General features: G+C 57.6%; 1 protein-coding gene across 1 annotated transcript in view; it reads left to right on the plus strand.

Annotated features, from left to right (window-relative positions):
* The window catches only part of LOC309663182 (centrosomal protein of 78 kDa-like), a 58,831-nt gene that overhangs the window by 4,922 nt on the left and 40,595 nt on the right, over window positions 1-13,314 (plus strand). The window contains 2 exon segments of the mRNA XM_082466722.1: window positions 8,682-8,725; window positions 10,417-10,948. The gene's annotated coding sequence lies outside the window, so the exon portion shown is untranslated.

The following is a 13,314-nucleotide window of genomic DNA, read 5'->3' on the forward strand; positions in this document are numbered from 1 at the left end:
CAGAAAAGCCTGGTATTCCTTACGTACGTGGCTGTTAGCTTTCGTGCTTCGGTCCCTAACATCCAAATGCCGCTTGTATGCTCTGTTCCTGGTGGGAGGAGCCAGAGGCAGCCTGCCCTTTGGATATTCACTAGGCAGGAGGCGGCAGAGCTGCAGGGGACCCGCCCCCAGTCTACCTCTAGGAGCTGCGTCCTTTTTTCCTTAATTAAATTAAACTTTTTATTTTGAGATGATCATAGATTCTTGCACAGCCGTCAGAAATAAGTCGGACACATCCCACGTTCTCTTTACTCAGTTTCTCCTGATGGTGGCATCTTACAAAGCTACGCACCGATGCAATGATTTCATTGGTATTGGTACAATCAAGATACAGAGTGTTTGGTGTCCCTTTTGAATTCGGGGACCTGTAGGGTGCGACTGGCTGTGTCTGTGCATCCCTGGGTCCCGGGCCCGGCGCACGTCTCGTGGTCCTGGCGCTCTTCCCCAGTGCGTGCGCCTTGTCTCCCTGGCTGTGGGATGACAGTCCTGTTTCCTTCCTCCCACTGAGGGTGCTGCCTGGGGGCCTCTTTGGCATCTTCTCTGTCCCTTCAAGCTGTTCCTGCCGTTCCCACCAGCCGGGTCTCCTGCCGAGGCTGTTCACAGAGGACGTGCCGGGTGTCTGTCCGTGGTCCTCCACAGCTCATGCGTGGCTCTGTAGTGCCTCCCTCACCGCCCGCCTTTCTCTTCCTTCCCGGACTCTCTCTCCCCACCCACGGCCGCTGTCGCGGTGCCTAGCCCGGGGCTCTGTTCCTCGGCGCCCCCGTGTGGGACCGGGCCCTCTTCCTGTCCATGGCGCCTGGCAGGGCTGCCGAGTCACAGGTTCCCGTGAGCTGCAGTTGGGAGGTCGGAGGCTGTGTGCTTCACGGAGTATTGAACTTGGATGACGTTGCCTCCTCATCTCTGAGGGGCTTCCGTTTGAATCCCCTCAGTTAGTCATGGGGTGTGCGGCCGATGCCCGCAAAGCACGTCAGACTCACACCAGGTGCACAGGCAGCCGGTGTGTGAGAGAGGTTACCTCTGAGAACGCTGGTCCTTTGAAAACCTGACGCGTCTTTTCCCGGGTGGGGAAGGGGTTTTGCAGGCTGTGTGCTGGGGGGCGGGGGGCCACCACGGGGTGGTGCCCATGGGGACGGCGGGAGTCGTGGGGCTCGGGGCGGGGAGCTCTCGGGAAGGATTTGCATGTTGCGTGGTGGTGGTGGCTCACGTTTCCCCTGGTGTGCAGGTGGCTCCCTGGCGTCTGCTCTGTGCTCACCCTGCGTGCTGGGTGAGGCTCCCACCGGGGAGCAGGTGCTGGGGCCGCAGGACACGCTGGGCCCACACCTGGTCTGGGACAGACACCAGGTGAAGGGGCGGGACAAGGGGAGGAGGAGCCGCGCTGGGTCTTGTGGGTTTTGTGTCTTTTTAAATAACAGCTTTGTTGAGATCGCATTCACACACCACAGAACTCACCCATATGAAGTGTACAATTTAATGGCCTTTACTATATTCACAGAGCTGTGCAGCCATCACCTCTGTCTAATTCCAGAACATTCTATCAGCACAAAGGGCCCGCAGTGCCCTGCCCCAGTCCCTGACACTAGGAACCCCCTCTCTGTGTCTGTGGATCTGCCTGTTCTGGACGTTTCCCATCAATGGAATCACACGCTGTGTGTCCTTCTGTGTCTGGCTTCTCTCACTGAGCATCGTGTTCTCAGGGTCCGTCCACATTGTTGTGCATGGCAGGGCTTCACCTCTTTGTGTGGCTGAGTGATGCTCCCGTGTGTGTGGCCCAGGTCGTGGGGTCTCGAGGCCCCTGGAGAGGCGTTCGTTTGGCTTGGTCCTGGGGTGGGGTGATGCAAGTTGAACTGATACGGTGCTAACAGGACCCCTTGCTGGAGTGGGAGACAGCTGGAAGGCTGAGGGTGCGGCTCGCCTTGGCCTTTGAGACCGCGGGGTGGAGGCCGTGCTGCCGCTTGTCGCTCGGGGAGCGCCAGGCGAGTCCTTCTCCAGCTGTGCCCCCTCGGAAGGGCCTCCTCCGTCCCTGGGCTTTCCCTCCCTTCCCTTCCCGGCCTCGGCCTCAGGCCGGACTGCTCTGTGGCAGTAAAGTATTTTCTTTGGTGAGGGCGAGAAAAGTTCTGGTGGTGAACTTTTGGTCGTCGCGTTACCCCGTCCCACTGGGGTCACTCCACGACGGCCCCTCCACGCGGACCCCGGCATCAGGCGCTCAGCACTTGCAGTGGCTCCTTGGGTGGCTGGGCGGCCTGGGCTCTTACAGGTGGGCTAGTTTGGATTGAAGCAACAGAAATGGTCTTGTCACCCCTGGAGCCCCCATGGCGCCCCGTCCTCCTGTGGACACACCCATGCCCATCTTGCAGAAGGACGGCTGCCCGGACAGCAGGATGTCCCGGCTGGTCCTGGCTCTGCACAGACTGGCTTCCGTGAGCTGCGGACCCAGGCGTGGAGCTCAGGGTCAGGGTCAGGTCTGGAAACGCTCCCGCAGGTGTGGCGCTAGGTGAGGTGGCACACGAGCCACGTGCGTGCCCTCCTGGGAGCCACGTGATGAGTCAAAAGGAGGAGGCGAGGTACGTTTTCATAGCATTGTATGTAAGCGAGTTTTCAACGTGCCATTTAAAGAATTAATGGAGGGCACTTTTACTTTGTGTGTGTGCGCGCGCACGCTCTGTCTTAGAAATCTGCGTGCATCTTGTGCTCACAGCACATGTCACTGGAGTGGGCCAGCGCACAACATTGCCCCTCGTCCAGGTGGCCAGGGGCCGCTGTGGGCACAGTGAGGCTCTAGACCCCTCTCCCTCGTGGGGTCTCCTTCCTTGGACCCTGGTCATCGGGGCCCCTGTGTGCACAGCGGGTCCCACCCGCCCGGGTCAGGGCCACGGGCCCACCGTGTCCTGCACCGTGTCCATGCCCTGGGAGCCACGGGCCCGCTCCCTCTTCTCTCTTCCTCCTCCAGCTGGACTTTGGCCTCATGGAGTCCCGTCAGCCCCTTCCTGTTTTCCCATGTTGACGGTTCCTTGCAGTGCCGGTCTCGCGGGCAGGGTTTTGCGACGCGGCTCGGTCCCGAGACCAGCCTGGTTTGTCGCCTGGCCCTGCGGGGAGAGGGCCGGGTCGGCGGTGGGAGGAGAGCCTCCTTCCTGGCTCTCTCCTTTGCATCGCTTTACCAGGCGGTTCCCCTCCTTGGCCTGGCTTGTCCTCCGGTACGGTCCTGGGGCCAGGCAGCACCCCCTTGCTGGGGGCCTGCGGACGTCCGGGGCGGACTGTGGACGGGACCCGTGTGATGCTCCACAGCCAGTCTCTCTGCCACCCCCGCCCCGTGTGAGATGCACTCATTTTCAAGTGAAAACCTGTTTGCTTCTTGAATACTCAGGCCCACCACAGGCGCTGGCCCTCCGCCTCCCCCCGCTGCTCCCTCCCCCTGGTGAGTGGGTGCTCCCCAGCGGGGCCGCAGGCTGAGAGGTGAGGCTGAGCGCCTTCGCTGGGCCTCAGGGCCCTCTGCTCACCCGCCTGGCTTTCCTCCCAGACGGAGAGCCTTCTGTGGATTTTCCACTCTTCCAGCCAGATCTCTGCTCTCAAAGCCCTGCCACTGGGAGAGACAGAGAGACACCCGGCAGACCTCCTGCCGTGTTCCATCTCCCCTGCCTTTGACTCTTCCCGCTGTGCTTCTCCACTTTGGGAAACAGTGTGTGCATCCCACCCTGGCCGCTCTGTCCCACTTGCCTTGGCCCCCACCCCAGGGCTCCGGAGGTGTGCAGAGCCTCGGGGAAGAAGACAGCGACCCCCAGCCCGCAGGCCGTGCCCCCTGCAGCCTGCTGGGGAGCGGGGACCGCGGGCAGAGGCCCAGGGTGCTCCCCCTCGGCACCTCCTGGGCACTCGTGCCCTCAGCAGATGGTGATAGAGAGTGTGGTCCCTGCTTGCTTCAGGCCAGGGGCCCCTGGGCCAGCAGCTTCCCCACCAGCTGGAACTGGTTAGGAATGCGGGTTCCTGGGACCCAGACCTGCTGACTCTGAAAGTTTGCGGGTGGGCCCCAGAACTCCGCTCTGACCAGGGATTCTGATGCTTGTCCCGGTGTGATGCCCCTGCCTCGGAGGCCCCCTGGGTCCCGGCGTCTTCCTGCTGCAAGCGGGAAGAGGAGGACGGAGTCCACGTCTTGTCTCCTCCCTAGTCTCTGCCCCCTGCCTCTCGCCGGGTCCTCCAGGGACGATGTCTCCAGATGTCGTGCCCCTGTCACCGTGAACCAGCCTGCGTGCTCAGGGGTTGGCCATGTCCTGGCAGCGAGCACCCAGGAGGCCTCCTGTCCAGGCTCCTCACGCCGGGCGCAGGGCCTGCGGGGATGAGCGGGGGCAGAGCCAGGCCTGTGGGCGTCCGGGTGGAGTTCCTGTTCCCACACCTGTCTTCACGGTCAAGGAGGAGGCAGGGGCCTGCCTAGTGGGACAGCCAGACTCCCCCGCCCCGCGGGGAGGGGAGCGTGCGGACGGGACGGGCTTGGTGGCGGCTCAGGCCTGATGACAGCCTCCGGCTTCTGCACACGGTGCTTTTTCAGGTGGGAACGGTTGTGCTTATTGCGGTTGTTTTCCCAGGATCCCGGAGTGAGGCCGCCGGCTCTGTGGTGAGCAGCATTCCGCTAAGCCTGTGCGCGGCTTCCTGCGGAGGCTCTGACGCCGTTAGTGAGAAGAGCCTGGGTGAGTCACTGACTCAGCAAGCAGCCAGCAGCGGGCCGGGGCTGTGGCTGGGACGGGGAGGCCGGGCGTCCCGTGCAGCGAGCCCAGGGCTGGCCTCAAACCCCGGAGTTCCAGGGCTCCCCCGGGGGAGGAGGTGCGGGTGCTCCTAAGCGCGGGCTTCCTCAGGGCTGTTCTCAGTCGGACCTTTCTGGGTCGGCTTCTGGCGTCGCTCTGTTCGGAAAGCCTGTGAAGCAGAAGAAGAGACCACAGCCGAGAAGCTGTGAGAGCTTCTGAATCATCGATGGTGATCAGGGCATCTTAAATCATACGACTCAGGACGGTCGCTGGAAGCTGGCCAGTCCCTAAAGCAGCATCCTCAGATCGTAGAAGGCACGTCGTAAACTGTTTCCTTCCTTTCGTTCTGGTTGTAAAGCTTGGGAAAGCTTGAGTTCATCTCATCACAGATGAGACCACATTCCAGGCCCCTGTCTTCCCAGGTCAGCGTGATGCAGCCTGAGACGCGGTGGCTCAGCCAGGACTGCGGCCCGCGTGCCGTGAGGGCCCCTGCCGCTCCTGCAGGAGGAGCATCTCTGGGGCGCGTCCAGCCTCCTGGGGGCGCCGAGGGAGGGAGCGCAGCCCGAGCCGGCACGGGCCTGCCACGCGGCGCATGCTCAGGCACACGCGCGTGCTCACGGGGTCCTTTCAGAGCGCGCACGCTGTTTTGTAACTCCACAGTGGTGACCGGAATGAGACTCTCCTGGGTACTGTCACGTCCTCCTGTGGCTCTAAGACTTGTTCTTACGGGCCATGCTCGCAAGGTAGTGTATCGGCCTAAATGCAGACATGAATTTAGCAGCTTGAGACGACGCACACTGATGACCTCCCATGGTTTCTGAGGGCAGGGATTAAGAGCAGGCAGGCCAGGGTATTCCGGCCGAGGGTCCCACAGGAGGCTGCAGTAGGGGCTTCAGCCGGGGCTGCCCCATCCGAAGTCCGGACCGGGTGGGATGCCTGGCTTCCAGGAGGCCCCTCCCGTGGCTCCTCTGCACGTGGGCCCCCGCAGGGCTGCTGAGGCTCCTCAGTACACGGGGGCCGGCTCCCCTCAGGAGGAGTGTGACGCGGGAGAGCATTGGTGGAAAGTTCTAGACCCTCCTCCTCATGCTGTGACTACCTCAGCGCCTTGTACACTGTGCTGTGTGCGTTTGTCTCTGAGCAGACCCTGCGGGACAGCGTGGCGTCTTCTCTGCTTTCAGTGGGTACAGGAGCCCAGGGAATTCTGGGCTGCCAGGACTGTCTGTCTGGAATCACTGAATGTTGTGGACCAGGAACAGAGTCTGTCGGCCACGTGAGTGTCTTAGATGCTCAGTATTTTCCTGCTGAGGTGGAGGTGCTTTTAACAATACCTCGCATTTCCTCCTGTAGATTTTGTTGTTGTTTTTTGTTTGTTTGTTTTCGTCACGTCGTGCAGCTCATGGGTTCTTAGTTCCCCAACCAGGGATTGAACCTGGGCCCTCGGCAGTGAAAGCTCAGAGTCCTAACCACTGGACAGCCAGGGAAGTCCCTGTTTTTGTTGTTGTTGATAGCTGTTTTGAGGTGTAATTCTCATACTCCTCACCTAATCCACCTAAAGCGTGCCGTTCCCTGCTTTGTAGTGTATTCGTTGAGTGCAGTCGTCACTACTACCAATTTTAGAACATTCCATCACCCCGAGAGGAAACCCCATCCCCATTAGCATCCCTCCTATCCCCCTCCCCAGCCCCTGACAACCAGGAGCCCACTTGTCTCTGTGCACTTGCCTGTTCTGGACGTTTCCCATCAGTGGAATCACACCCTGTGTGTCCTTGTCCTTCTGGCTTCTCTCACTGAGCATCGTGTTCTCAGGGTCCATCCACGTTGTAGCGAGGGTCAGTGCTTCACTCTTTTTCATGGATGGATAATATTTCAGTGTGTGGAGGGACACATTTGTTTATTCGTTCATCTGTTGATGGACATTTGGGTGGTTTCCACCTTTTGGCGGTTGTGAATCACGCCTCTGTGAACATTAATATTCGGGTTTTTGGTGTGGGTTTTTTTTTGGCTGCATTGGGTCTTTGTTGCTACACGCAGGCTTTCTCTAGTTGTGGTGAGTGGGGTCTAGTTTTTGTTGCAGTGCGTGGGCTTCTCATTGCGGTGGCTTCTCTTGTTGCGGAGCACAGGCTCTAGGCACACGGGCTTCAGTAGTTGCAGCACGTGGGCTCTGTAGTTGTGGCGCATGGGCTTCGTTGCTCCGCGGCATGTAGGACCTTCCCAGACTAGGGCTCGAACCTGTGTCCCCTGCATTGGCAGGCGGATTCTTAACCACTGTGCCACCAGGGAAGCCCAATATTCAGGGTTTTGTGTGGATGAATAGTCTCATTTCTCTTGGGCAGACACTCAGAAGAGGAATTACTGGGTCATTTGCTAACTGTTTAACCTTTGAGGAGCTGCCAGAGTGTTTTCCAAACCCAGCTGTCCTCACTGTTTTCTGCCGTTTACCAGGAGGCCTTGGGGCCGATTGTTCCCATCAGAGGTTCTTCCCCAGGGTTTCTGGGTCAGCAGTGGTGCTGATGCTGCGGGTCGGTTCCCGTGTGTCAGGAACCACTGGTCTGCAGGGCTGTCCTGTGCTGGACCACGCGTGCTCCATCTCCCGCCCCCGGCCTTGTCTAAGCAATATGAGTTCAATGGATATTTACTACTCCGTCCTTGGTAAGTTGGAGGATATTATTAAGAACGATAGAAGATTGTTTTCTTCCTTTGCCTTAAAAAATAAGATTCTGGGCAAAAGGTCACATATCGTAATTCTATTTACAAACGTCCAGAACGGGCAAATCCACAGAAACAGAGAGTGGATTAGTGTTGTCAGGGGCTGGGGAGGGGATTGGGGCGCGTCTGATAATGGGGTGATGGGATGTTCTGGAACTAGATAGAGGTGATGGTTGCCCAGCTCTGAATGTATTAAAACCCACTGAACTGTATACTTGAAGCAGGGGCCCATTCTGTGTGAATTATATCTCAGTAGGGCTGCTGTTGCAAAGATGAGGCTTAGGACACAAAGGGTGTTTCCGGAGTTGTTTGACCTGTTAGGACCGCTGCGCCAGGGCGGGGGGACCCTGTCCTGGGACCCTCCGGGCATCCGTGTCCTGGCCCGTAGGGGCTCTGCCCGCATTGCCGTCCTCCACTGTGAAGCGTGGAAATGGTGGCCTGGTCTGAGAGGGGCAGTCGCTGTCCCGGGGCAGGGCTGGCAGCTCTGGGCCTGACCATCTCACCTCCGGCTTCAGCCCTTGCTCTTCGTGGCCCCTCCTCTCGCTGTGCGTCCTCTTCGAGGCCCCTCCTCACCGCGATAGGAACCTTCACCGGCGGGGCGGAGGTGCAGTCTGGAGTTACAGACCGTCCACACGATGCGTCGTCCTCACTTGGTTTCTGCGGGGTCTTGGGTTAGCTGGCCGCCAAGACCCCAGCGAAAGGCCGGAGCGACCTCCGACGTGCTCCTCTGGGAAAGCGGCGAGGCCAGCCCGCCGGGCGCAGTGAGGCCAGGAGAGCGCCACTGTGGCCGGGAGGGAGGATAGCTGCTCACCTGCTCCCGATGGTTGCAGGAGTGGTGTTTCTCCATTTTATAGATGGAAACCGAGGCCTGCGGTGGTTCAGGGACTCAGAGGCAGGCCTGTGGCTTCCAGGCTGCAGGAGTGCCCGGGGAAGTCCTGGGGAAGGAGAGTCAGGGGCTTTGAGTCCGTCCCGGTCCCTTCCCCGCAGCCCGCTGGGCGGCAGGGCGCTGCAGGAACAGGCGCTCCCGGAGCCAGCGTGTCCCACGTGGCAGGACATGGCCCCAGCGCTGGGGGTGGAGCTCTCTGGTGGGTCCCGCGGGTCGGGAAATGAGGCGGGGAGTCCCGGCGGCTGCAGCATCCGCCTCCTCTTGTAGCCCTAATCTCCGGAGCGGGGAGGGATGGCTCTGAACCCTGTCCTGTTGTCTTTCAGGACAAACCCCACGATGCTGCTCACGAAATCAGCGAGACCATCCGGTGAGTGTGGCGCCTGCTGGGGCAGGGCCTCGGGGTGGGCCAGTCCTGAGTTCCCAGCAGCCCCCCAGCTGTGCGCTCCCCCATTCCTCAGTGCTGATCCGTGTCAGCATCGTCAGAATTGAGGAGGCTTGGGAAGCGGGGCTGTGGGGTCAGGGGGCAAGTCCTCTGAGTGTGACCCAGGACAGGTATTGGTGCTTCGTGAGCTGGCTTCCTGTGGAAGAGGCTGGAAATCCTGAATGGCCAGCTTCCCGAGGGACCCCTCCCCTCTCCCCTCATCACCTTGCTTTACTCTTCTCCCGTGGGGTTTGGTGTGACCTTTGGGTTTGGGCCGCTCTTCCCTCTGTGAGCCTGCCCCGTGCTGTGCAGAGGAGGCCGGGTCCCGGGAGGCTGACCCGGGTGAGATCTGGGAGGAGGGCCGCCTGCTGTGTTCTAGTGGGCTGTCTCCTCACGTGGGACCTGAGGGTCTGCGACGGCCTCCAGAGTGCCCTCGGGGGCCCATGTGTGGAATCCTGCAACCAACCACTCTTGGCTTTAGAATGTTCCACGTGTGTGACTGTGGCCCTGGCATCTCGCTGCATTGTGCCTTAAAATCCTTAGCTGTGTAGCCACTGCCTGGGCCACACGCCATTACATCTGCTTGAATCTGGGGCGACCGGGCTGGCAGCAGTACAAAAGGCTGTTTGGTACATAGGGGTGGTACTCCCCCCTCTCCGTCCTGTCCTTCCTTCGGGAGGCGAGCATTTATGTTTCTTCTGTATTGTTTCAGGTTATATGTATGTATATATTACTGTAGTATATTAGTATAAAATCTATCTTAGGGTTCTCCAGAGAAACAGACCCAGTGACGTCTGTGTATATGAGATTAATTTAAGCAACTGAGTCACACGACTTCAGGCTGGCGAGTCTGAAATATGCAGGACAGGCCAAGAGAGGCAGACCCAGGGAAGAGTTGATATTGTAGCTCAAGTCTAAAGGCAGTCTGGAGGCAGAATTTTATGTATACACATACAGCTGAATTCCGTATAATATAGTACAGAAGGGTTCTGTGTAGTTTACCCAACTTTCTCCAATGGTGATGTCTCACATAACTGTAATAGCAAAACCAGAAAATGGACATCGGCGTAATCTACAGACTTTATTCACTGTGCATGTATAGTCACGTGTATGCACACATGCATTCTTGTAACCTCCACCTCAAACAAGACGTAGATCAGTTTCATCACCACAATATTTTTATCCCTCTTAAATACATAAATACAGATATCCTGGAGTTGGCAAGTGTTGTGAACTTAGGGAAGCAGTGTACTAAGGTGTTCATCAGAGAAGAGCTGGTGTCCAGTTTAGGTTGTCATCATCACTTCCTGCTGTGAATCCCAAATTACTACTTTGGTTTTTTTCTAGTATTAACAAATTCCTGACATGAGGTGGATCTTTGACTTACGTAGCATCACTAGATGACCTCTAGTGCGCAGACATGCGCTGGGCCAGCTTCTGGGCCTCTCTTTGTTTTGAGGGTGGTGGGACATCAACACCAGACTGAAGGTTGCCCAGATCTCCCCCAAACCCAGATTACCCCCCAACGCCTGTTTTTAACCACATCAAATATATTTATTTAATACTTTGACTCATGCTTTTGGTTTTGATCTTCTTTTGAAAGATTGTTTTTCTCTTTTTCCCTTCTCTTCACATAGGAGGAAAAGAGACGTAAAGTTACATCCAGAGAACGGTAAGAATAATAAAGCTTTTTGTTCTGTGCAATATGTAATCTTGATGACTGAAATTACTTTTCTGAAATCTTTTAAAAAGAAGACCTTTATAGTGAGTTGCCAGGGTGACCATAGATAGCTTAAGGATGCTGGGTTTGCAGTCAGGTTATTAACCTTGTGATTCAGGTAGAATTGTCTTACAAAGAGTGAATTGGGGGCAACTGGAAGTTATCAGAACTAGATCTAAAGGATGTATTAAATATTAAATGTTGAGGTAATATGTGCCTTTCAGGGCTCCTGAGATGAAGATTGATTTGGTGGGGGGAGGGGGTAGGAAGGAAGACCTTTTGAAAACTGCCTCCATGGGAGGAGTCTGTGAAGGTCATCCTTAGGGTGTGTGATTTTGCTTGACACAGTTGCTGGACCGCTCCCTGCAGAAGAACCAGGAAGAGTAAGACCAGGAACAGATGTGGAAGAAGAAGAAAGAGATGATAAAGTAAAGCCTGGTCACCTCCAGGTTTGTCACTTCCACCTTAATCTCAGAACCCATTTGGTTCTAGGAAGGGGGGTCAGGGTGTGGGGAGCGTGTAGGAACAGAATGACTTTCACTAAAGATCAAAATGACCTTGGATTTAACTAAAATGCTCTTCAAACTCATTTTTCTGCTGGTTCCCTATGTGGAAGGTGTGTTATGTGGCTCTGGTGATAGTAAATCAGCGGTAGGCCTGGAAGTCAGCTGGACCTCTGCTAGTTGATCAGTCAGTCACAAAGCTTCAGTCTGTCCCCTCTCCTGCCTGCGTCTCCTGCCCATGAGGTCTTCGTGAAGGTCTCATTTTCAAACACATGAGGTGCTAAAGTGCAATAGTATCGTCCAGGTATAAAGTTGCATTCTTAACTGAGATCAGACCAGTTCTTTCCCCAGACCTCCAGCTCCTTTGTAAAATCAGAGTTTCAGGTTCTATGAAATACAGATGTACCCACTGAACCCCCATGGGAGGGGGTAGGAGAAGGGATTAGGGATCTGATACTGCAAGCTTTACCATTAGACAGCACTGCCCCATATGACAAAGGGCTGACATTGGTCGGGCACAGGTGGTAGAACAATATCACGTTCCTTTTGGTTTTTTTAAATCATTGTTTTTGTTTTTGTTTTTTTTATTAATTTATTTCTTTATTTTCGGCTGTGTTGGGTCGTCGTTTCTGTGCGAGGGCTTTCTCTAGTTGCGACAAGCGGGGGCCACTCTTCATCGCAGTGCGTGGGCCTCTCACTATCACGGCCTCTCTTGTTGCAGAGCACAGGCTCCAGATGCGCAGGCTCAGTAGTTGTGGCTCACGGGCCTAGTTGTTCCGTGGCATGTGGGACCTTCCCAGACCAGGGCTCGAACCCGTGTCCCCTGCATTGGCAGGCAGATTCTCAACCACTGCACCACCTGGGAAGCCCCCTTTTGGTTTTATTAAGACGTTGATTAGAAGTTTCAGCTCAGCAGAGGGGCAGCACCCTGGGCAGGCACTGGGCCTCCACCATCTATGGATTTTCTCCTCCAGCACCCAGGCTAGGTACTCAGTTACCAGCACCCCAAAGGGCAAGAAGTGAGCTCTGCCAGGCTGGCCTTCCCAGAGGGCAAGTGTAAGCAGCACAGCCAGGAATGGGAGCAACAGACTTTGCGGGGTTGTCCAGAAGGAGGGCGATGTCTGGTTTGGCACGGCTGGAGTCAGCGCTAGCCTCCCCTCGGACACGTGCACTGGGCCCCCAGTCTCAGGCTCACACAGGCCACCAAAGCCCTTCCCTCAGGATGATGCTCAGACCCTCCACCCAGCCCACCTTCCCGCCCCAAACACCAGCAGGTCAAGCACCACTCAGAGAAGGGGGCCTTTAAAGGGCTTTAGAAAATCTTAGAATCCGGATATGGCAGCTACTGTGTCTCACTTGTAGCTGAGAGCTCTGCTCCCAGAGCACAGGATGGCCGAGGGGGGCGAGATGGGAGGGTCTCGCTGTGACCCCGAGGCACTGCTGGCCTTTTCAGCCACATGCCTGCCTTCCTTGGAAATACATTTCATTAACAGCCAAAGGGAACACCCTGAGAAACAGGAGGAATTATTGGTTCGTTTCAACCCTTAGCAACAGTGAGTTTTCACCACCGTGTATTTCCTCTGCTCTCTGCAATGCGCTGGAACTTTCCTTTGGGCTAAATGTGCCTCAGCTGTCCACGGCACCCGACACACTTGGCGACTCCGCCTGACCCGGGAGTGCCCTGGGCCCCAGGGACAGGGTCCCTCCTTCCTGACCACCCCCTCGTGGGAGTGCTGAGGCCAGTCAGCCCCCAGCTCTGGGGGCTCAGGGTCCCCTTGGAAGTGACTGCGAGTCAAGCTCCCCACCGACCCCCTCTGCCTTGGTCTCCCTCCCGGCAGGACCGCTTCGTGCGCAGTGCCGGTCGCCCCTCCTCAGCGGGGAGGAGACCCGGGCCGACTCTGCTCCACTGACCTGCTGGTGCCCGGTGCCTGTCTGGGATATGGCCAAACAGCCTGTAGGTGTCAGTGAAGCCCTGAGGGCGGGCACCCTCCCGCACCCTCATGACGCGGTGCTGCTCCCGGTGGAGCCCACGTCCCGGGTGGCAAGAGGCGCGACAGGGGTGGGAAGGAGACGGGGCCACGGGAAGCCCATGCCGGGCCAGGGTGCAGAGGCAGGAGGCGGCTAGGGGCCCGGCCCAGCCGCGAAGCCCGTGCTTCCACCCAGCCCAGGCCCGAGCGGCCCTCAGACCTCCCTGCCGGCCCCTGGGCTCGGGGTGGGTGACAGGTGCGCCAAAGAAGCCGTCCGGCTCGAGCCGTCCAGAGAGGCCGGCCCAGGGATTGTGCCTGTTCCCGGCATGGGGCGAGCACCGGGGC

The sequence above is a fragment of the Balaenoptera physalus genome (genome assembly GCF_965194825.1).
Source record: "Balaenoptera physalus genome assembly, chromosome: 1".
In the NCBI taxonomy this organism is placed as follows: domain Eukaryota; kingdom Metazoa; phylum Chordata; class Mammalia; order Artiodactyla; family Balaenopteridae; genus Balaenoptera; species Balaenoptera physalus.